The sequence below is a fragment of the Canis aureus genome, chromosome 25 (genome assembly GCF_053574225.1).
Source record: "Canis aureus isolate CA01 chromosome 25, VMU_Caureus_v.1.0, whole genome shotgun sequence".
Lineage (NCBI taxonomy): Eukaryota > Metazoa > Chordata > Mammalia > Carnivora > Canidae > Canis > Canis aureus.
In genome coordinates this window covers 19411914-19435899 of record NC_135635.1, presented here as the reverse complement: position 1 = coordinate 19435899, position 23986 = coordinate 19411914, and the positions used below count along the sequence as shown (strand labels likewise).

Here is a 23986-nt window from a genome sequence, read left to right as displayed (position 1 = left end):
ATCTTGACCCTGTAGTACAAGTCAATATTTTTTAATGTCTATTACTTGAATTATTTTGCACTTTTTTTGGAAATTTTTGGCACTAGATCATTATCCTATGAGCTCATACTAATTATTTCCACATTCATCCAACAGACATTTATTGAACACTTAATATGTGCCAGGCACTGTTATAAGTTTTGAGAAAATATTAGTTTTTTTAAAAGGCCACATATTCTATAGTAAGATGGTTATATTCTTTGCTTTTCTTTAATTTTTCTTAATTCTCCTTAATTAGTTATATAAGGATGCTGTTTGTATTCCTACACGTTGTCTAACATATGTGAGTAGTAGGACGATAGTATAAGTCATGGGGCTTAAATGGTTTTGACAAGAGGTTTGGAGTTTGAGAGACTGCCAATAAATATACAAAATGATGGGTGTTTGGGAGAACACTTATCTCCCACTCCTCATAGTGCTCTGTAGAAGATGCCACTGCTTCAGTAACTCTAGTGACCTCTCTTTGCCTGCTCACTCTTCCTTGCCTGATTTTCTGAGTTTAAGAGAAGAAACTGAGAGTGCTTGGTTCAATCTCTTCTATATTTGGTTTGGGATCTTAAGCCTCCTGAGAGGGTGCCTTTAAGTCTGCTTTCTTTCAAAATTAGCTCAGCTAGTGGAGCAGATTCTGCTCCTGTGTGTGGAGGTCTGCTAGTGTCCTGTGCTCCCTGTGATGGGTGACATGTCACAGCTCATTAGGTTTAAAGTTGATGTTCATTCTCTAAAGAGTTCTTCTGGTTAAAAAGCAGTCATTTCTGTCTCTCATTCCTGCTTCTTTCTCTTAATTTCATCTGAACTTGGGATCATGTACGTGTACCTTTTCTGGATCTATAAAGGCTATATCAGAATTGTCTGTCAATTTGCTAGTGTGCTCAGATCCCACACCAGAGAGACTACCCTATTAATCTCCAGTACATACTCATATGTATCTCAAGTCCTTAAAACATGTCCAATAAATGCTTGTTGGAAAACAAATGGGCTTCAGTATTTCTCACTTGTAATATAAACAAGTTGAATTAATTTCTCAAGTTCCAGCTAGAACAGATACATAGAACCCCCCCAAAAATACAGGAAAGGCTACCACTTCCAGTCTAGACAGAGTAACAAGGACTAAATTAACTGACTTACCTAATTTTTTTTAAATGTTGAATCAGACTTCATCAAAATTAAGAATGACTGTTCTTTGAAAGACACTGAATAGATAAATAGTTTCTATTTTGATTGCTGTCTTTAAATTAAGATTATAAAGACCAACCATAGATTGGAAGAGAATGTGTACAAAGTACATATCTGATAAAGATTTGTATTCAGAATATATAAAGAACTTTCAACATTGACAATAAGAAAATGAACAATTCAGTAAAAATATGGGCAAAAATATGAGTGGAGGCTTCACCAAAGAAAATACACAATGATAAGAAGCACTCAACATGAGTTGATACTCAACATCAACTTGAGAAGTTGAGAAGTTGAGATCAATGAGAAGATATTCAACATCATTGGTTGACTCCTGGCTTTCCTGAATCTCCAGCTTGAGAGTGATATGCCTGGGATTCCTTTTGTTTCACTGGCCTGAATATCTACCTTTTCCCGTATCTCGCTCTCAGTGAATTATCCATTAGAATGACTAAAAATAGGGAAAAATGCATTTAAAGTATTTATATTTATCTTAATCATATTTGAGAGTTTTCATGTCTTTCTGTGGGTCAAAGTATGGTATCCTATTTCTTCTGCCTGAAGGATTATCTAAAGGTAACATTTCTATGGTACAGGTTGCCTTGTAATGGATGCTCTCAACTTCTGTTATCTAAAAAAATACTGTGTCTTTATTTCTGGAAGATATTAACTGTGTATAGAGTTCTAGGTTGATAGTGTTTGTTTTTGTTTTTTTTTTCTGTCAGTATTTTAAAGATGTTGCTCACTGTCTTCTTGCTTACATCACCTCTGATGAGAAATCTTCTGTCATCCTTATTTTGGTTTTTCAGTACATAATGTATCTTTTCTCCCTGGCTGTTTTTAAGATTTTTATCATTGAGTTATAGCAACTCGCTCATAGTGTACGTTAGTATTAGTTTTCTGTATGCTTCTTGTACTTGCCTCTTGCTGAGCTTTTTAAATCTGTGGGATTATTGTATTTCCCATCAAATTTAGAAAAAAATCAGCCATTATTTTTTCAAATATTCCCACCCCACCCTTGCCATGGGGATTCCAATTGCATGTATTTTAGGTTAGTTGAAGTTATCTCACTGCTCACTGATACTCTGTTTCATTTTTTAAATTATTTTTTCTGTATCTTTGGGGTAAATACCCAGTAGTACGATTGCTGGGACATAGGGTAGCTCTATTTTTAACTCTTTGAGGAACCTCCACACAGTTTTCCAGAGTCGCTGTACCAGTTCACATTCCCACCAACAGTGCAAGAGGGTTCCCTTTTCTCCACATGCTCTCCAACATTTGTTATTTCTTGCCTTATTAATTTTCACCATCATCACTGGTGTGAGGTGGTATCTTGTTGTGGTTTTGATTTGTATTTCCCTGATGGTAAGTGATATGGAGCATTTTCTCATGTGCTTGTTGGCCATGTGTATGTCTTCTTTGGTGAACTGTGAAAGGATCCTCAGTGTCCATCGACAAATGAATGGATAAAGATGTGGTCTATATATACAATGAAATATTACTCAGCCATCAGAAAGGATGAATACCCATCATTTGCTCCAACGTGGATAGAACTGGAGGGTATTATGCTGAGTGAAGTAAGTCAATCAGAGAAGGACAATCATCATATGGTTTCATTCATAAGAGGAGTATAATAAATAGTGACAGGGATTATAGGGGAAAAGAGGGGAAATTAGTAGGAAAAAATGGACAGGGTGACAAAACATGAGAGGCTCCTAACTCTGGGAAACGAACAAGGAGTAGTGGAAGGGGAGGCAGGTGGGGGAATGGGGTGACTGGGTGATGGGCACTGAGGAGGGCACTTGACAGAATGAGCACTGGGTGTCATACTATATGTTGGCAAATAGAACTTCAATAAAAAATATATTAAAAAGAAAAAAATATTTTTTCTGTTTCTTCCAGTAGTTTCTATTTCTATTGCTATGTCTTCAAGGTAAGTTGATATTTTTGCAACATCTAATCTGCCATTTATCCTATCCAGTATATTTTTTATTTCAGACATTATAGTTTTCAGCTGTGGAAATTTGAGGGCCTTTTTTTTTTTTATCCATGTCTCTACTTTTTGAACATATGGAATTCAGTTAAAATAATTTTAATGTTCTTTCCTATTAATTATACATCAGTAGTAACTGTAATAGGTTTATTTTTCTCCTTTTTGGGGTTGAGGGTCATGTTTCCCTGCTTTGGATGCCTGGTAGATTGTTGTTGTTGTTGTCTTTTAACTGTATACTATTTTAAATAAAATTTTCAGTTTAGGATAGTTGTAGATTTACAGAAAAAATATGAGGAAACTACAGAGTTCTTATATACCTCATGCCAAATTTACCCCACTATTAACATCTTACATAAGTTTGGCACATTTGTGATAATAAATGACCAATATTGATACATTGTTATTAACTAAGTCCATCTTTATTCATATTTCCTTATTTTTAAAAATAAGGAAATTTCCTTATTTATTTGAGAGACAGAGAGAGAGAGAGCAAGCTGGGAGAGGGGCAGAGGAAAAGAATCTCAAGTAGACTTTCCACTGAGTGGAGCCCAATGTGGGGCTCGATCTTACCACCCTGAGATCAGGTTCTGAGCTGAAATCAAGAGTGAGACCTTTAACCAACTGAGCCATTCAGTCACCTCCATATTTCCTTATTTTTTTACCCAATGCCTTTTTCTGTCCCAGGATTCCATTGAGATGGCATGTTCCATTAGGCAGTCATGTGTTCTTAGGTTCCTTTGGCTGTGATAATTTCTGACTTACCCTATTTCCAATGACCTTGACAGTGTTGAGGAGTGTAAGGTATTTTGTAGAATGGCCTTCAATTATTTGTCTGATATATATATATATATATATATATATATATATATATATGTATATCATAATTAGGTTGGGGCTGTGTCTCTTTGAGGGGAGAACTGCCATTCTAATCACATCATATCAAGGACACATATTATCAACATGACTTAGCACTGTTGATGTTAAACTTGATCACCCAGCAGAGGTAGCATTTGCCAGATCTCTCCACTGTAAAGTTATCTTTCTCCCTCCTTTCCATAATGTACTCTTTTGAAGGAAGTTATTATGCATAGCCCATGTTTAAGTAAGAGGAAAGCTGTGCTTTCCCACTCCTTGAGGGTGGAGTATCTACATAAATTGTTTGGAATTCTTCTGCACGGGAATAATTTTTGATTGGATGCCAGACATGTTGAATTTTACCTTTGTTCTTGAGCTTTGTTGTGGGATGCAGTTATGTTACTTGGAAACCATTTGATCCTTTTGGTTTTGCTTTTAAGAATTGTTAGGTGGGACCAAATGCTGCTTAGTCTACGTCAAATTATTCTCCACTCTTGAGGCAAGACCCTTCCGAGTACTCTAACTAATGCTGTATGAACTATGAGATTTTCCTGTCTGGCTTGTGGAATAAACAATATTTCTGCCTAAGTGCCGGATATTATTCCCTTTAATCCTTTTTGGGTGATTCTTTCCCTGGCTTCGAATTTTTTTCTTGCATAAATATGGTGATCAGTACACTGCAGAACAGGCAAGCAGGACCCTCTACAGACCTTTTGAATTCTTCCTCAATGTAGCACTTGGCTTCCCAATACTCCAGCTTGCTAACTCTAATCATTTTAGTTCCTTCAGACTCTCAGCTCTGTGTCTTCAACTAAGAACTAAGACTCTGCTAGTGGTCTCTTTGTCTCCTCTGAGATATATAAATGCATTAAAGGCACTAAGCTCAGGAAAAAGTAGTATTGATTAATTTCCCAGTTCTTTGGGACCATTCTCTTTCATTACCTGATGCCCACACAATGTTTGAAAATATTGTTTCGTATATTTGGAGGTATTATTTTTTCAGGCAGGATAATAAACCTGGTCTCTGTTAGTCCATTTTGGTCAAAAGTGGAAGTCTCCTCTGTCACTTTTGTCCTCTAACTTCCAGTTATACGGAACCACCTGCGATTTCCATAATATGCTGTGTAAATATCACTTGCCTCTGGCCTCTGCAGATTTTGGCTATCCCATTTCTTTCATATTTCTCCTTCATTTTTTACTTGACACATTCTTTGTCAGCTTTTACATCCTATTATTGAAATCTCTTCATTCATTTAATTTATTGTTTGAAGGCTTACCAGATATTATCATCTTATTTGATTCTCACAATGTTCAGTTTGACTTCTTAAAATTTGTCCAGTGAATAAGTAACAGAAGAGTAGTCTGAATTCTGATTATATCACTCCACGCATGTTCCTTTCATGATGCATTATTATTTTCCTTCATAATTTTTGAGCATATACAATGTTTCTAGCCTTGAATTAAAGTGCCTTGGAAGTGGTCCTAGTTCTAGAAAACACAATCTTTATCCTAAGTATCTTAAAATGCAGTTAAAAAGAACATAAACACACTTCAAATATGTAATAGGACAAGGAAGCATAGGACCAAGTAAATGAGGTGGCACAGAGGATCTTTGTATTGTTTCCTAAGAGATCATAATAAGATAGAATAGTTGACCAGCTCTTCATGGATGACATGTGAGAAGAGCAACATTTTGATGAATATTGAGGATTTAACTGGATCAGATATTCCTAATTAGTTTGCTGAGGTTCAGGGGTGTTCCACAAAAGGATTAGAGGTGTATCAAGATATAAGTCCCCTCGTGCTCAGGATGCCTAATAAGGACCACAAATCACTCATTTTATCTATTAGTATCCAATAGATATATCATCTTTTAGGAAGTGAAAGGATTAGGATAAAGGGAAAATCAGATACAGGAAAAGCAAATGAGGATAATAAGCAGAATAGAGAGGGGAAGCTTGTGATGAACAACCTGAGAAAGCTCAGACATGTGAAGTGTTGTGAGATTGTGGAGTGGCACTTGGATCAGTCACTATACAAATGCAATGCCTATTTGTAATACTGTTTGGTCAAAAAAGAATAGGAAGGAAGGAAAGGAAGAAAAAAAGAAAATAAAAACAAAAACCTAAAAACTTAGGATACTATAGAGAGTGTCTTTCAAATAAAAATATTAGTCTTTAAATTCATTTCCAGTTCAGTGTTTTTATCTTGTTTCTACTTTTCTATAGTTTTATGACATTAGTTCTTTGAGGAAAGGGAGAATAGTATTTGGTTTTGATTTCATTATCTTAAACATATTTTACTGAAGTAGGACAATACTATGAAGTATTAATTAAAATATCTGAGAATATGTGTTTGAACAGAACAAGCTCTCCTCATTTCTTTTGCTAATTCTGCAGACTAGCTTAAGATCCTTAGGTTTTGGTAATGGGAAGAAGAGATGAACCAGAAGAAAGTATTAAGATCCTTATGCAGATCTTTCAGCCAGACTTTCATCCTCTTATGCCCTCCCCACATCCCAAAGTAACCTTCAGGGATAGAGGTGGGTAAGCTTCATCGTGGCCTGGGAGAGAAAAGGTGAAACAGTTGTGTGGTATGTCTAAGAGAGTCAGAAGGGCATCTTCTCAGAGTCCCTGACACTCCCTCAAGGATGCATTATATATTTGACCATTGTAAATGGTCAGATGTGATGCTGAGACTGGAACACCTGGAGGGTCTCATTGTCAGGGTGGTCAGGATAAAGGAATACTCTCATTGGATGGGATATCAGACATTTCAGCAGATGCAAATATGGAGGAAGAACAATAACGAGGAGGCAATAATATACAATAATGTACAATAGATTCAATAGTAAGCATATCATCCAATGATAGATGCCTCTCTTTGCTCCACGCAAATTCCATTGACACAACTTGGAATACCCCAGGAACTTGGGTGCCATTCTGGGGAGAAAGTCATGGGGAAATTTTTAATTTACCAACAATAAATCTTATCTTACTGGATTTACCTGATATTGATGAAGATTACATTTCCTGACACTGGGTACAATGAGAAGTCAAAGTAGGTATCATATTGTTTTGCAAAAAAATAAAGGTTTTGCACATCTGAATACATGATACAAAATTTTGTGCACTCTACTCTATTCTAGGAAAGTCGATTAAGCTACCAGCTTGAAGAGATTAAGAAGAGGGCTCTCAGGGTCATAATTCTAACTTTTCCATCAGTTCCTTATGGTGTTTTGCCTCAATTTCTCTATTTGTAAAAGCAAATTTGGCATGTTTCCTTCTTATACACTAATGGTACCTAGGGTAAGGACACCATGTGGTTTCAATTTTTCAGTGCTGGTTCAGCTGTGTAAGTTTTACCATCAGCCTTAAAGATAGGAGAGAATTTTAAATAAGACTTTTCCTGGACTTGGCATTCATTTTCCAAGTTTTTGCTTACTTGGTGCCTTATGATATGGTAATGTATTCCCATGACCTTGGGAATCATGTATATTCAAGGTAGAGGCTGATGTGGAAAAAAAAGACTTTGATTTTATTTTTTAGAAAATAACTTGATGCACTGCCTCACCTTTGTATATGAATACTCTCAACGTGCTGAGTCTTCAGGGTTGAAAGATACTAAATAGGTTTGCTTGGGCACCTGTTATTGAAAGCTATAAATGTCCAACATGCATCGGATGCTTCAGTTGACTTGGTTAGGATCGGCCCCTCACTTGATGGGAAAAGATTTCCTTGTACAGAACGTTCCCTGCCTCCATTCAAGGAGGGAGGCCAGCCAGAGGAGCTGGCTGTTTATTTTTGAGCCCATGTAAAAGGAGCTCATGAGTAGACACCTCCTGCTGTAGACCAAGCCTGGCAAAGAGGTCATCTTTGTTGCAAGTGGCTGAGGAATTACCTCCCCTGCTGATGATTGGGGATATTTTTAGCTACAAACTGAAACTTTTCATTCTTGAAATTGTTTTCATTTCCACCCAAAGAGGCAAACTGCATGAGTTGGGGGAAAAAAAACAAAATAAGAGGCAAAAGCACTAATAGGAGCCGTGTGTCGGTGTAAAAAGAAACCCGATGAAATTGCTTCCCCTGGTGCTGACAACTTGGTCCTGGCACCAGGGTGGTTCTAATAGCTCTAGGCTAAAAGAATCATTTCCATAGTGCAGCCATAATGATAATGTAAATTTCACTTAAGTATACATGATTACAGAAAATTGCACAGAATTGCAACAGACTTTGTGCTGTACTGTTTATGGAGCAATATAGATTTACCTTTTTTTTTTTTTTTTCTAAATTCAACTGAAGGCAAACTTTTGGATTCCAGAAGAGGATAAAAGTCTACAGCATTGTGTTAATGTGTTTTAACATTCTAATGCAGGTTTGCCACACATCTGCTGAGTGCTAACAGTGAAGTGAGAGGTGGGAGAGATTCTTGCACATTTACCAACTTGCAGAGCCCCACTTTGAACAAAGTGTTTTCTAAAGTCTCCAGGAGTGCTCAGTCTATACGTGTTCAGAGCAGAAGGAAACGTTTCAAGGTCCTTGCAGTTGAAAGGGTGCATGAAGATACCCTGTCCCACATCTGCTTGACCAGGAACTCCTCGAACACCAGGTGCACATCCCTTGAGGCACTTCTTTGTCCCATCACATATTACTATGGTTTGTGTACATGCTGAGTATCAGTCCCCTCTCCTGAGTTTCTAAAAAGCAGGCGCTGTACTTTCCTCACTGAGCTTGAGCTGGATACCTTATAACTAGTAGGTCTTCAATAACTATTTGTTGAATTAAGTCAAACTGGGGTAGGGTAATTCCTTATATTAAAAATACAGAAATACTTTGGCATAAAATAATTAAATATGTATTAAAATTTTATTTGATTTTTCACAATGGCCAGACCATCTGTCTGGAGGGACAGAAAGGAGGTGTCAGGGAATATGGTGTACTCTTGGAGTGTTTGGGCAGGGCTGGCAGAGAACTAACACCCAAAACGAAAGGGAAAGAAGCTAACTAAAGAGATTACTATCTGTTCACTCATTTACTCCTCCCAGCAGCTCTCTGAAGTAGATAAATTAATTTTCATTTTACTGATGAGAACATTGAATTTCAGAGAGGTGAAATACACATCCCAGCCTCATGCCCTTAAGATTTGACTCCATCTCTGTCTAAATCCCAGTCCCAAGCTTTTTCTACCACTATCCCTCGAAGAAGAATGTCTTGCCTATGCCCAATACCAGAAACAAGCTTCCATTTCCATTCCTATTTACTTTTCTTAAAATAACCAAGCCATTTTCAGAAAGAGGAGCTGATACTCAAAGTAATATTTCTGCCAAGAATCCAAGAAGAATCCTATTGATTACTTTCTATCTATTGATGATTGACTCATATTATGGGTAACTCCAGGAGTCATGGTGGTCTGTGCTTATAGCTGGTTGACTCTTGCATTTCCTTGTGAGTTCTCTGGGATAGGACTGCTGCTTCTGGTTCATGGTGAATAATAACATATCTTGGTGATAGTAGTAGCAGATAAGAGTGCTAAAGCTAGGCAGAAGTTTCTCTGTGGGTGTGATGGGATTGAACACTCAGGGAGGAATAGAAAATGTTTATCATGTAGATTATGCACAGGTTCTGCATGGAAAAAGAGGACTCCTTGGCTATGAGTTGTCTTTTGGAAAAAAAAAAAAAAAGGAAAAATGAAAAGAGAATGACTCTTCATGCTACACACATCCCATTGTTCACCAGTACATCCAGTAGCTAGCATGTTCGTTTCATTTTCCAGGTACAAAAGCAAAAGGCCCTGTGTAATTATTCCGTAATTAGCTGGAAATTACGATCTCATAAGTAAATATCTATAAATATTTCTAGACCTTCCAGCTTGCTTGGTAATTAGACTTGGAGTTCTTAAGAGAATCTGGAATCTTTGAAAATGCTTTCCAACAGTATTTGTTATTGGTGCCATATGAAACAGAGTGTGCCTGAAATGCACTATGACTTTTGCAGTATTTTGGCTTTTAGGCAGAATTCTCCAGGTATGTACAAGTATTGCCAACAACCAAGTCTGTAAGTTGTTTTAGCTAGAATAACTAATACCACATATTGACTTAAAATAAGCGCAGATTTGAGGCATGAAAATGGAATCCCTATATTTTCTCTTCGCAATCACAGTGGACACTTCATTACCTCCTACGTGGTTAGAGAACCAGTAGAGGTAACCAAGTGTAGGTGCAAGGGAAGGGGGTTGTGTCTGTCAGTGGCATGGAACCCTGTGTTCCTTGATGAACTCCTCCCAAGGCTTCCCATCCCATCATACTGAGGTTTTCAAGTGTGAAACAATCATTTGGAAAAACTTGAATACAATAGTAAAATGAATTTATATTCAAATACTACCCAGAAAAATTTTCAAGTGTGAAGGCAATCTCTTATGCATCTTTGTGCATATTCTTTGCTAACCATTACACAGTTCTTGCAATCCTGTGGTTTCTGCCTTTACTGGCTCTTTTCATGTTGCTCAGATGAGACTAGTTGCTCAATAAATAGTTTTGGAATGAACAAGGGAAGAAATGAGAAAGTGTGAAGGAATACCAGTGTTTATAGTAAGGAGACTGAAAGTCAATGGCATAAGCTTTTCTAATTTGCAAATGAGGATTAAAGGCTAAAAGCTTACTTGCAAAATTACTAAGATGACAAAAAAGAAGGGACGTCGTCTCTAAACCCATGTTGTGACAGTAAAGAATTAAGGAGGATTTCTTGAACTTTTATGGAATACCTGATTACTTTTATTTAGAGAAAGATTTCTTGTATTAGATGTTTTGAAACATTTATTAGAGGTCTCATGTTAAAAATTTTGTGCTAATTAGAATTTAACATGTAGCAATTTCATTCTTTTCAACTTTTAAAGTTTATTTTTGGCCAATAAATTCTAGGGAAGTAATTCTCAATTGGTTGGTTCTCCTAGAGATCAAAACTGCCCCCTCATTTCTCCATAGCATCAGTTCTCAAACTTTTTGGCTTCAGGACCCTTTTATACTCTTTAAAATTAGTGAGGACCACACAGTGCTTTAGTTTTACACAGGGTGTATCACTTTTTAATATCTTGGAAACTAAAACCAAGAGAGTTTAAAATATTTATTTATTGTATATTATATACATGTACCAGACAAAATAAGTTGAATCAAGCTTCTAAAACTATATTAAACTCCATTACAACCTTTAAACACTGTCATCTTAGAAAATATTTCCTTCTCTTTATTCTTGTAATACCATTGACTATTTAAATAACAATTAGAAACCCATTACATACTAGTATAAATAATATTTTTAATGAAAAGTAATTTTTTAAAACAAAAGCATTAGAAGATTGACATTATTTTTATAGTATGGCACATTTGGTTAATTTTTGGTTTAATAGGGCAGCCCGGGGGCTCAGTGGTTTAGCGCCACCTTCATCCCAGGGTGTGATCCTAGAGATCCCGGATCGAGTCCCACGTCAGGCTCCTTGCATGGAGCCTGCTTCTCCCTCTGCCTGTGTCTCTGCCTCTCTCTCTCTCTCTCTCTCTCTGTGTGTTTCTCATAAATAAATAAATAAATAAATAAATAAATAAATAAATAAATAATCTTAAAAAAATTTTTGGTTTAATAGAGGATAACTGGATTCTTGTATTTGCTTCTATATTCAATCTGTTGTAATAGATTGTTCCATTGAGTTATGTGAAGTTAGAAAAGTTGAGAGCATTTTACAAAATTTTCAGATAATTATGGTTATTCATTGATATTATACTCAAACTTGACAAGTGATAGTTTCTTTTTTTTTTTTAAGTGATAGTTTCTTAAAGGTTAGTGCTATGTAGCATCTGGAACCATTATCAATGTAAACATCCTCCATTATATTAAAATCAACTGACCGACCTTGTGCACTTTTATACATTCATGATCTTGTATCACTTACTGGTCATTTACAAAAACTTAGTTTATTGAGTTATGCAGATTTTCCAAATATTGACCCATTTTATTACATGATGTTAAAAAATCACACTTGTTAATAACTTCACCTGTTTCATCTGAGAAGTTTCAAGTATAGGAAAGCTGTAAAGCCACCAGAGGTGGGAAAAAGTTTGTTGGCAATAAAACTATCCGTCATTTTCTTTGTTGTGACAGCTTTACTTCTTTGTTGTTTTTTTCCATTTTCGGAGACAGTGTCAACCAAATGCCTAAATCTGAATAGTTATAGTTTGTCTATAGATTGGGCTTTTAAGTAAATGCAGTGTTCTGTAAAGAAGAGCTGATGATTCAGTTCATAATTTAAAAATCACAGAAGAGCTTATATTTGAAACAACCTCCATACTTTGATATGAAGCAGACATGCCTTTATGAATACTTCCCATTTCAACAAATGTTGCAAAGTCTAAGCAATTGATTTAATTAAGTTTGAAATGTTTACTGCTGCATTGATGACAGTCTTAAGTGAAACTGGCTATTTTTTTGTCACCAGTGCCTGAAAGTGAACAACACAACTACTTATACACTTTGATGTCATTGCTTTAATTTGTGGTAAAACACAAGCAGTTTATCCATCATTGAATTTGCAACATTAGTGTGAATGTCAATCTAGTAAAAAAGCATATCACAGGGAGGCCTGGGTGGCTCAGCGGTTGAGTGTCTGCCTTCCGCTCAGAGTGTGACCCTGGAGTACCGGGATCAAGTCCTACAGTGGGCTCCCTGCGTGGAGCCTGCTTCTCCCTCTGCCTGTGTCTCTGCCTCTCTCTCTGTGTCTCTCATGAATAAATAAATAAAATCTTTTTTAAAAAACCATATCATGGCTTAATATCATTATATTAGTTTTTAACCTTTAGACCCATGAAAGGATCTTGGAACTCAGAGGACTCAGACTACACTTTGAGAATAGCTGTTCTAAATAATTAAATATTAAAATGGGACTAAGATTTGTTCACCAAATATGTTTTCATTCTATAGAGACAGACAGCAGTCAGTCAAAGAGAATTAGGGGATTTGGTCTGTTTTTTTTTTCAAGGAATTGCTGCTCGACAGGCAGCTCTGTTGAGCTATACTTTAAAGCCACATTACCTTAAAAGCATCAAAACTCTCTTTAAAAATATTTCTTGATTTAATGGATTTCTACAAGTGAAAAACAATGAGAGGAAAACAAATACTTAGTTGATGTGGTTTTAGAGATGTTCATGGTTGTGATGCTAAGACAGACAACCTAAACACAGGAAACATAGTGTGAAAAGTGTTGAAAGAGAAGCCCATGCAAGAATCATGGGCTCTCAGGAGAAAAATCATCAGTGGGATCTGGATGGACGGAACTTTGGAAAATGATTCTTCCCAATGGTGAAAAGGGCTGGCTCAGCAAATCAACCATTTGCTATATCCCTATCCCAGAATATCTTAAGTTCTCTCTCCTGACTACATCAATTGCCCTCATCCCCACCTCATGTTTTAGCTGTCATTCACTCTTTGTCTCAGCCGTGAAAAGAACAGCGTATTTTTTTTCTTTCTCAGTAGTAACCTGATCTTAGGCACATACACGCACCAGACAAAATAAGTGGAATTGAGCTTCCAAAACTATATTAAACTCCATTACAACCTTTCAACACAGTCATCTTAGAAAATATTTCCTTCTCTGTATTCTTCTAATACTGCTGAATAGCTGTGGGGCAGTGGGACACGGTGATTAACATCAATAACAAAAGAAAGGTCATCATTTGATTCTTTCCATTACAGTGTTTTAAAAATTAAGATATATTGATTTCACATGGCAGAAGATTATCCAAATATTGAAAGACGATTCATTACCAGTTGTGGTGATTTATTAAGTTTTATATAATTCTATGGCTTCTGTCTTTATTAATTTCTTATATTTTGCCACCTTCTTGGTAAAGGCAAGTAACTGTTTAGAGACAACTATGGATCAATTATGATAACAAATACATTTACAAAAACGTGTATATAATAAATACATATGCAAAAGTGTATATGTATGTGTATATTAATATATATATGAGAGTGTGAAGCATAAAAGTTGATACTTTGTGGATAAGTACTTAGATTTGGTTTATTCTAAGTAGAAAGATATCAGTGTCATGAAGTCATCAACATAACTGGGTGATGTTGTTTCCAGGATCCCCCCTCAAAAGCTAATTGTTTAAAGTAATTCAAACGTTCTTTACTTCAAAGGGATTGTCTCTGAAGTTTTGAGATATACATGGGTGGGGAGAGTCCCTTGGTTATTTCTTTCCACTTCCCATTCTGAATAGAGAGACATCTAAGATTCTGTTATACCAGCCAGCACTTTGTATCTTGAGTCAAAAAATATTTTATAACACAGGCAGATAGTGGACAGATGAAATGTTTACTTCAATAATATGAGCTAATCTTTTTTCTCCTCCTTTATACATTTATATTCCCCACCCGACTCCTTTTCTCAGGGGACTGGTCAAGATCATTCACAGAAAAACAAGACTTTGTTGAGTTTGGCTTATTCTGCTATTTAGAAGGTGCGACAATTTTATTCCTAAAATGAAAGAGACAGACTTTGTAAGCCAGAACACACAAGGGAAATCCACTTTCCTTGAAAAGTCTGGCATCTTTTTAACCTGGCACTTAAGGCAGTTCTACAAAAGGTCTACTTTCCATTTCCACACAGTGTCAGAGAACTTTAAAGCAAGTCTAAAGGCATAGCTGCATAGAATGCACTTGGGGTTATCAAGACATGAAGAGTACCCACCAAATTTGTCAATTGTTTAGATGTCTTTAGGAACTTCCTCTGCTTATCTGGTACTCCCTCTGCATTCGATCTGGTACAAAGATACTATATATTCTGAGAGAAACTATTGGTCTTCACGAGACAATTGGCTGATTCCTCTTGACTACCAATACCAATAATTTTCCTCCCTAGAATATTATACCACTTCTTATTTTTCAATCTGGCACTGCTACAGGGTTTTCTCAAACTCGTTTTGGTAGATTATTATTAGGTATTCAAATAAGAGAGGGTAGATGCTATTAATTTACCTTAAATTTTTATAGTAATTTAAAGCTTGTTAAAATATTCTCAACATATTAAGTCATAAGAAATTTCTCAAGATATCATTAAGAATTTTATCTACAAGTACCCTGACAATGTTGGTGGTATTTGATAAAGCAACCTCTCTATATACCCAATCAAACATCTTTGAATCCGATCCTGGAAAAGAGATTTCAGACAGTTAGTATGTTGTACAAAATAGTGTATACAAAGCACCTTTATTCAAAGTCATAGAAGATAAGATATTAATATCAAAACATACCTTAAGTGTCTGTCACTTAAATGTTTTGGGACTATGATAAAAGGCAAAATATCAGAAATGTTGTACTGAGAGGCTATGAGAGTTTTTTGTATAACTGAGGCAGTCATTCTTATCAGCATCCCTTTGCAGGTTTATCAAAATGCAGGTAAGGTTTAAATTTCAAATTGTTTCTTATTAAAACTTCGGTCTGTGTGGACATTTGATTGTGGTAGCATCTAAGTGACACCAATGCAACTAGTTGAAAAGTGAGCATTCAGTGCCAGGCAACTGGTTTGATGGACATTTCTTAAGTGAATTGAGCGACTTGGCTTGCTGTTTGGCCAACTTCTTTTTCATGTAGACACAGTCTAAGAGAAAAATAGTTCTACTTATTTCCTTTGGCACTTATCAGGCAAATAGGTTCCTGTAGTCAAGTTGTTCTCCAGTAATAGAACAGCTAATAAATCTAACCTGAAGACTCTTCTTGGGATACCAATTATTCCTGAGTGCTTGAATCTTGTTTTTATCCACTCACAGTTTATAGCAAACCTGGTTTTTCTCTCATTCATAAATCCCTACTGTTCTTGGCTGTATATTAATAGAATTTGGTGATCTCTAAAACTTTGGAGTCTTAAAAAATAAAATACAATTTCAAGGAATTATACATTCACTGTCCTAATGATTTGATCAGTTGCTTTTTAACTCTCATTCACCCTAACTCTTGATGTCTAGGCAAGAATTCTGTCTTCCTGATCAGTTCGCTAACCAGTCAGATGCTTGCAGAAGCCAATTTTTGGCTTTAAATAGGAGTCATAAAATAACCTTCCTATTTTCTGTATGTGATCAAAGAAAAATGATTGAATTCAGGCTGGACAAAGCTCATCTTAGGAGTTCTATTCTATAAAGTATTATATTTAAAAAAAAAAGAGGAGTTCTGAGAAGTAAAAATTGCACTTGTAAGGCCCTGTGCTTTCACTGTAGTCACTGTCCAGTAGAACTGGAGCATCACAATGATAATATCATGGAACATTCTGTTGACATAGTGATTTTAAACACCAGCAATTCCCTTTATCCTTACATTAGAAAAGAATTCCATATGTGAGCCTACCAGTTATTTCAATGGAAGGGCCAAGTGGTTTGGATAAAACAAGATCTCAGTTGAACCTTTGCCTTAAACTGAAATTGAACCTGAATCTTGTTTAAGGTTCAAAAAGTTGAGTTAACTTTTTCCCCTTTATTTTAATTTTTGTGCATCTCTGCACTTCCTGATTTTGGTTGGGAGTAGAAACCAAAATACCGCAAGAAAAGCTATTCTTGTTGCATTTCCAGCCTTTCAAAGCCAAAAAGCACTGGAAATCTCATGAAGAAAACAGTTCCCACCTAATTTCCAGCCCCAAAAGGTTCAGATAAGTTTGAATAAACTTTGGATAATGTTGCATCTATTATTTGGAGAATATCTAAGATAGGCAGTGATAAAAAGCTTTAAGATGGTAGAAAGAAGGAAGGAAATAAAATGACAATAAACTGGACATTTCTTTGAATTAAACTAAGGACACTATCTTAAGCAAACCATATTTTGTTTGCTTCATGGCAAAAATGCCAAAATATTATAAATTTTGGATGAAAATTTTGAACTCCATTTTCTAACTTAAGTGTTGCCATTCACAAAATACTCTTCAAATTTAGATTTAAACTATTTAAAACATAATCACCAAAAATCATTTTAAAATAACTTCATTTGTTACCACATCAAGGATCTGTGGGAATAAGTCATAATGTAAAATTATAATGTTCCTGGAGCTTACTTGTGTAATGTACCCACTTTTATTCAATTCTGTTCAATATCCACTCTTTTTTTCACCAAGTATTGATTGAATATGTACTATGTGTGAGATTCCATATAAAGTGCAGAGAAGCTGATGACGGGTAATGTAGATATTTTCTCTCAAGTACTAATAATCTGAGGGCAGAGGGGAGCCAGGCATATGAGCAAATGGGACCTAGCAGAGTTTGCCAAGATCTCTGATGGAACTAGGAAGGGAGGATTTGGGGAACTTATAAAGAGGTCTCCAACCCAGCCTGGGAGCTCATGTAAAGTCTCTTGAAGGATTTAAGGTCTCAAGGAGGACGCAGTGAACAGGATAAAAAACATTTCCTCTGGTTCAAAGCCTTTTCCTCCTTCTCTTACTTTTCCACAGAAAACTTGTCAGAATCAGGACTTGGTTGGCAGCACTGGTGGCCAAATAAAAAGGACAGAATTGTGAAGGTACAAATAGAGACTTGAAATTCTGGTCAAGAGTTTGGGAAGGGTGAAGGTCAGACTGGGAAGATGGAGAAACACATTAGGAGCACCCATTAACAGAGCACAGCAACATGCAGGAGGATGGATACTGGGAATATGAGCAAGGCCTGAGCTAAGGAAGATTAACCTAGGGATAGAGGTCCAGTTTCCCTTCATATTCTGCAGAAACAAAATTGTTATTGTGATTATTGATATTGTTATTGAATGTAGTTAGGCGTATGGAAAACCACAGGTTTGGGAGTCAAACAGATACAATTTTAATTCCTGGTTCCACATTGTATACCTTCTGTGGCTTTGGGTAATTTATGTAACTTCACTTAGTTCTGTGAGATGAGGATGGTGATCTCCTGTCCTAGGGTTAATGCAGAAATCAAATGAGACCTGTTGAGTGAGTGGGCTGCCATCCTCTTCAGGACACAGCTCTGACAGTAAATGATCATGTCCCTCTCTCTCACTTCAGGGCCCACCCATTTTGCCCCTTACAAAATCTCCCTGTGAGCAGCAACATATCCAACTTACTACCCTTTAGCTCTATCTCCCTAGAAACAGCATTTTCTCTCCCTTCTCACTGCATCATTTGCCGTTGGGGCCTCACAGTTGTTTCTGTTCCCCCAAACACCACTTTAGAAATGAGGAAACAGGCTCAGACAGGTGAAGCAATTTGCCCAAGGGTGCAGCTGATAAATTACAGTGTTAGCTTTAGACCTGAGCCTATGTGAATCCAACATCTGCGTTCTTTCCAGTCATTCTCTCTCTGTGTCTATATAACAACACATAAGAGGTACACATACTGGGAAATTGATTTTGTAGTTTGGTGTTTGGACAGCAAACCAGACTCCAGCAACACTCACATTGACAGGTCCCATTTTGGGAGAGGTCTCAATGCATTTCCTTATTTTACCAATGAAGTGAAAACAGGATAAAGAAAATCTTCATAATTTTTACTAAAAACTGGGAGGAGTTGAGAGCTAAGCTGTCCTTGTCTCATTTATCCAGGCAAGTGAGTACTTCATTCTTTGAAGATAAATGCATATCTGTTTAAAAATATTCTATATAAACTGTTTCAGGTATTAAAAATATGCAAGGCAAATAATCCAACAGTCAGCATTCTTGCCAAAGAAAAGAAGGAAAAAAAGACTTCACCCTGAATACAGACAGCTCATATGTTGGCCACCAGGGAAGATCTGAAATTTAAGTCTGTCTGAATTCATTGCGTGAATTTGCAATTTTGCCCCGGATTTCTCAGCTTATTTATAAAGAAGGAGAGGGTTTATCATCAATAGCACCAAGGTTGGCCATATTCTTCTCAGAGTGGATGGGTACTTTGTCCAAGGAAAAACATTTTAATTCTCTATGATTTTGTGGCTAAGAGTTTGCCACAATAGGCATATTCCTAAACAAATTGTATGACATATATTTTTATATATTACCATTGCCTAGATTCCTTAAATGAACTTTCTCCTATGAGAGGACTCATTCACCCTAACTAAGGAAAACTTTTAAGTAAAGACACACTCATAGTTTTCTCCTTGCCAGAAACGGCAGTGTCAGGTTTCTCCAGGGGAGGATGACCACAAATGCCACTCACCAGTTTAAATTAAAGTACTCATCTATAGCTGGTGTTTGAGGTTGAGCCATATACAAATAGAATTAGGGCCAGCCTTTACCAAGATGACTCAAGAGAAATGGTTTGAGTTCTGCAGTAGGCAGGGACTCTCATCTACAGTGGCTTTCCTTGGTTTTTGTGGTGTCCCAAGTGGAGTGTTTTGTGGGCAAAGGGGAGATGGTGAAAGAGTTAGGGGGGTAGGGAATTGATCTTCACATGCAGGAGTCTCAGAGCTCTGCACTCTATTTTCTCATACCATGTTGGGCTGTTCTGACCTGACTTCAAATGATGATTTCCTCCATTTCATGGGAACATTTAGGGAGAATAATAATGAAAGGTACCTGTTACAGGTTGAATTGTGTCTTTTCAAAGTTCATACACTGAAGTCTTAAGCTTCAGGACTTCAGAAGGTGACCTTATTTGGAGAAAGGGTGTTTACAGGAGTAATTGAGATAAAGTGAGTTCAGTAAGGTAGGCCCTAATCCAATATGGCTGGGATCCTGAAAAAAAAAAAAAAGGGAGAAAATTCAACATAAAAATATTCAGAGGGAAGACAATGTGAAGACAGAGAAAAAGTGGCCATCTGTAAGCTAAGAAGAAGTATGGAACATTCTTTCTCATAGGCTTAGAAGGAACCAATTCTGCTGACACCTTGATCTTGGACTTATAGCCTCCAGAACTGTAAGACAATTAATTTCCGTTGTTTAAGCCATCCTGTTTAAGTAATTTGTTATGACAGCCCTAACAAATGAATGTAGTACCATTTGGGCACATTTATTATGAGTCAAGTACTCTCTCATCTAATTAGCTCATCTAGTTCCATAAAAACCTATTAGGTAAGTTTACAGGTGAAGAAACTGAGGCTCAGAAAAGCTAAGTAATTTACCCAAGGTCACATATCAGAAGTGGTAAAACCAGGATGGCGGCTTAGAATCTTTCTGAAACTTGTGTGATTTCCATTATGCCATGTACTTCGTAAGGGCAAAAGACTAATACTAGATTATATCAAAATAACCTTACATATCAAATCATTTTCTTGTCATGGAATTTGGCTCTTGATGCTGAAGACAGTTCTTGTAACTACAAGTCCTTTGAATTGAGCCTGTGATTGTTTCCCAAATTTATTTCCCAGATGATATTTACCAGCACAGGTGTGATGAGATCAAGGTAACTACAGTAAAAAATTCTCTAGTTTTAATGTTTGTTGTTGTTTTGCCAGACCTCTTTACATACAATATAATTGCTCTTTTCCCCAAAGAAAAATTAAGTATATAATACTCTTTTCATAAGTTTCACTGCAGGTATTTGTTAATTAGCCCTTTCAAATTTCTGATTTGTTATTGTATTGAAGACCAATACAATAATTCAGTTGATTTTAATTTGTTTGCCCATCATGTGATTTCACATACTAATTCTTCTACTGAAATACAGTTAAACTTGTCTTTGTAGATTAATAATACTCCTTGCATTTACTTAATCTGATATATATATATATATATATAGTTGAATATATATATGTATATATATGTATAGTTAAGATAAGTGGAACTTATTGTAATTAATAACTTGTATGGCTTTATTCTTAATATTTTTATGTCTCCCATTTCCTATGCTTTCTTATTTTGTATTTTTCCAGTTTTTTTTGTTGGAACATTTGATTTTTTTTTATTTTATTTTTTTTTTTGGTCCAGATTTTTTTCCTTCTAGTGGTTTGGGAATGATATATCACATGCCTACTATTTTATAGATATACTCAGCATTTAATAAAAATATTTATTTAGAATACTGAAGGAGCCTAATTCTTTATCCCTTTTCCTTTGTATCTTGGACTTACTGAGAAACAGACACAGCAACATCCTGCTAGGAATTAAAACAATATTTACCTCAATGCTGCTAAAATAGGCTAGAGAAGTAGCTGAGCCTGAAGCTGAAGCAAAGCTTCCTATTCCTTCCCCACCTATCAGAAGAGGAGCGGGGAGCAAGAGGCTTGCCCGAGGGTCCTAGCCTCCTAGCAACAGGAAGCAGAGAATCCAGAATAACTTCTGCTGGGCCAAACTCTGAGAGGAGAAGCAGTAAACACAAGAGGTAGAACAGGAACCCCAAATGACTAGCCATGAGCAGACATAACCATCAGTGACTTCCACCCACTCTGAATTAGATTCTTCTGGGCTATTTTAAGGTCTTTGCAGACCCTGGAAACTTGTATTTAAGAGATTCCCCCCATATGTCAAATCAAATACTATATATATTTATTTTTCCATTATAATTTTTGAAGGATTTCTTTGTAATTTTGATTTTGAAAGTGGTTAGCTCTGAATAAATCTTAATTAGTGCTCAGTTCTGATGTCTTGGCAATCATTAAGTAGAGTCAGATATTCTGATTAAGTGAAAAAATCAATCTATAAATGATTTCCACAAGTATTTTTTTAAATATTTTATTTATTTATTCATGAGACACACACACACACACACACACACACAGAGGCAGAGACACAGGCAGAGGGAGAAGCAGGCTCCATTCAGGGAGCCCGATGTGGGACTGGATCCCGGGACTCCGGGATCATGCCCTGGGCCGAAGGAAGATGCTCAACCGCTGAGCCACCCAGGTGAACCTCCAAAAGTATTTTTTGAATATCATATTTAGCAATTAATAAAGTTGATATATGGTATGTTGTTAGGACTGTGACTGCACATTTGTCAAAATTTCAATATTTGAGGGGTTTTTTGGGGGGAAAAAACCTTTTTTCTTAGTTCCAACATATTCATGGGTTTGGGATACTGGGCCTATGATTCCTAATGTAGAACACAGTGTGATACATTGTTCTCTGAGGAGTTTATCTTGCCTCAAATCTTTCTGTGCCCTTATTCTGGAGCTACTATTAGGTGGCTGTGAGAAATTCTGGATCAGCTTTATGTCTTCTAATTCCTCATTCACTTATTCCTTGTTTTACTTCTGCATTGCATCCTCAGCGAGTTACTGGGCTTAATCTTTTGTCTCTATAGTTTCCCTCGAACAGAATCCATTCTGATACTTGGTCCTTCCTTGAGGTCTTTTTTTTTTTTTATATAATCCTTCTTTCCATTTCTGAGAGGTTTTGTTTGTTCTTTTATAACCTCTCATTATGTCATAAATGTGAGATCTTCTGTCATTCTTTAGAAGATGTATTATTCTTTAAACGTTTTTAAAGGTTGTATTTATTTAGTTTAGAGAGAGAGAATGAGCACAAGCAGGAGGGGCAGAGGGGGAGAGAGAGAGAGAACCCAAGTAGACTCTGCACTGAGAGGGAGCCCTGAGGTGGGGCTCTATCTCACAACCCTGAGATCACAACCTCAGCCTGAATCAAGATTCAGACGCTTGACCAACTGTGCCACCCAGACACCCCTTGTTCTTTAAAAAATTGTAACGTCTTTGTTGACATAAGATTCAAATGCCATAAACCTAATCTATGGAAAGTCTGCAATTTGATGGATTTTAATATGTTCACAGAGTCATGCAACTATCACCACAATTATTCTGTGGTTTTTGGGTAGAGTATTCTATAGGTATCTGCTAACTATAGATGGTTTATAGTATTACTCAAATCTTCTGTATGCTTGTTGATCTTCCACTGTTCTATCCATTTCTGAATGAATATGAAAGTCTTCAGCTATTCCCAATGAATTGTCTATTTCTCCCTTCAGTTAGAGCTCTCTTATTGTTGCTTTTAAGTGAAATATCTTTCTCCATCCTTTAATTTTCAACTTACTTCCATCTTTGAATCTAGATTATTCTTATGTGGACTGCATATAGTTAGATCTTGTGTGGGTTTTTTTTTCAATTCAGCCTGGCAAATTCTACCCTTTGATTAGATTGCCCAATTCATTTACATTTGATGTTAAAATCAGTATGGTTTCTTTATGTTTGCTATTTTGCAGTTTCTTTTCTATGTGTTACATATTTTTAGTTCCTTTGTTACTCTTTTACTGCTTTCTTCAGCAGTAAGCGAAAATTTCTAGTGTAATATTTAATTCCTTTACTGATTTTTTTCACTGTATTTTATTGAGCTATTTTCTTAGTAGTTGTTTAAAGGCTCACAATAATCTTAACTTCTCGTAATCTTCTTAAAATTCATAATAATTTACATACAATGAGATGCAAATGTTACTACTATATAACTCTATTCCTTTCCCAATTTGGGGGCTGTTAATGTCATACTAATTACATTTGTATATGCTATAAACCCACACCACATTATTATAATTATCACTTTATAATATTTATTGTCTTTTAAAGAGGCTGAGAGAAGAAAGGTGTATAAGTGCATATTTATAATTTATTATATTAACCTTATTATTTATTATTTCTGGTTCCCTTCAATTGTTCATATTTTCACCTGGTGTCATGGCCTTACTGTAATACAGCTTTGCTCTCCACCATCATTTCTGTGTTATTATTGTCAAATATGTTACATTTCTATATGTTATAGCTCTAACAATTCAATTACATACATACTGTTTTATACAATTGCTTTTTATTTTTATTTATTTATTTAAAGATTTTATTCATTTATTCATGAGACACAGAGAGAGAGAGGCAGAGACATAGACAGAGGGAGAAGCAGCCTTCCTGCAGGGAGCCCGATGTGGGACTTGATCCCAGGACCCCGGGATTATGACCTGAGTAGAAGGCAGACACTCAACCACTGAGCACCCAGGCAACCTACAATTGCTTTTTAAAGTCTGTAAGAGAAGGAAGAAGAA

General features: G+C 36.2%; 1 long non-coding RNA gene across 7 annotated transcripts in view; it reads left to right on the top strand.

The window, feature by feature from the left end:
* Positions 1-23986, top strand: part of LOC144297041 (uncharacterized) — a 99257-nt gene that overhangs the window by 12796 nt on the left and 62475 nt on the right. For 5 of the 7 annotated variants that reach the window (XR_013364078.1, XR_013364081.1, XR_013364083.1 and 2 more), the window contains exon 4: positions 8435-8668. The exons of the other annotated variants lie outside the window; for them this stretch is intronic. This is a non-coding gene — a long non-coding RNA (uncharacterized LOC144297041). The remainder of the gene's footprint in view (positions 1-8434; positions 8669-23986) is intronic. 7 annotated transcript variants of the gene reach the window in all.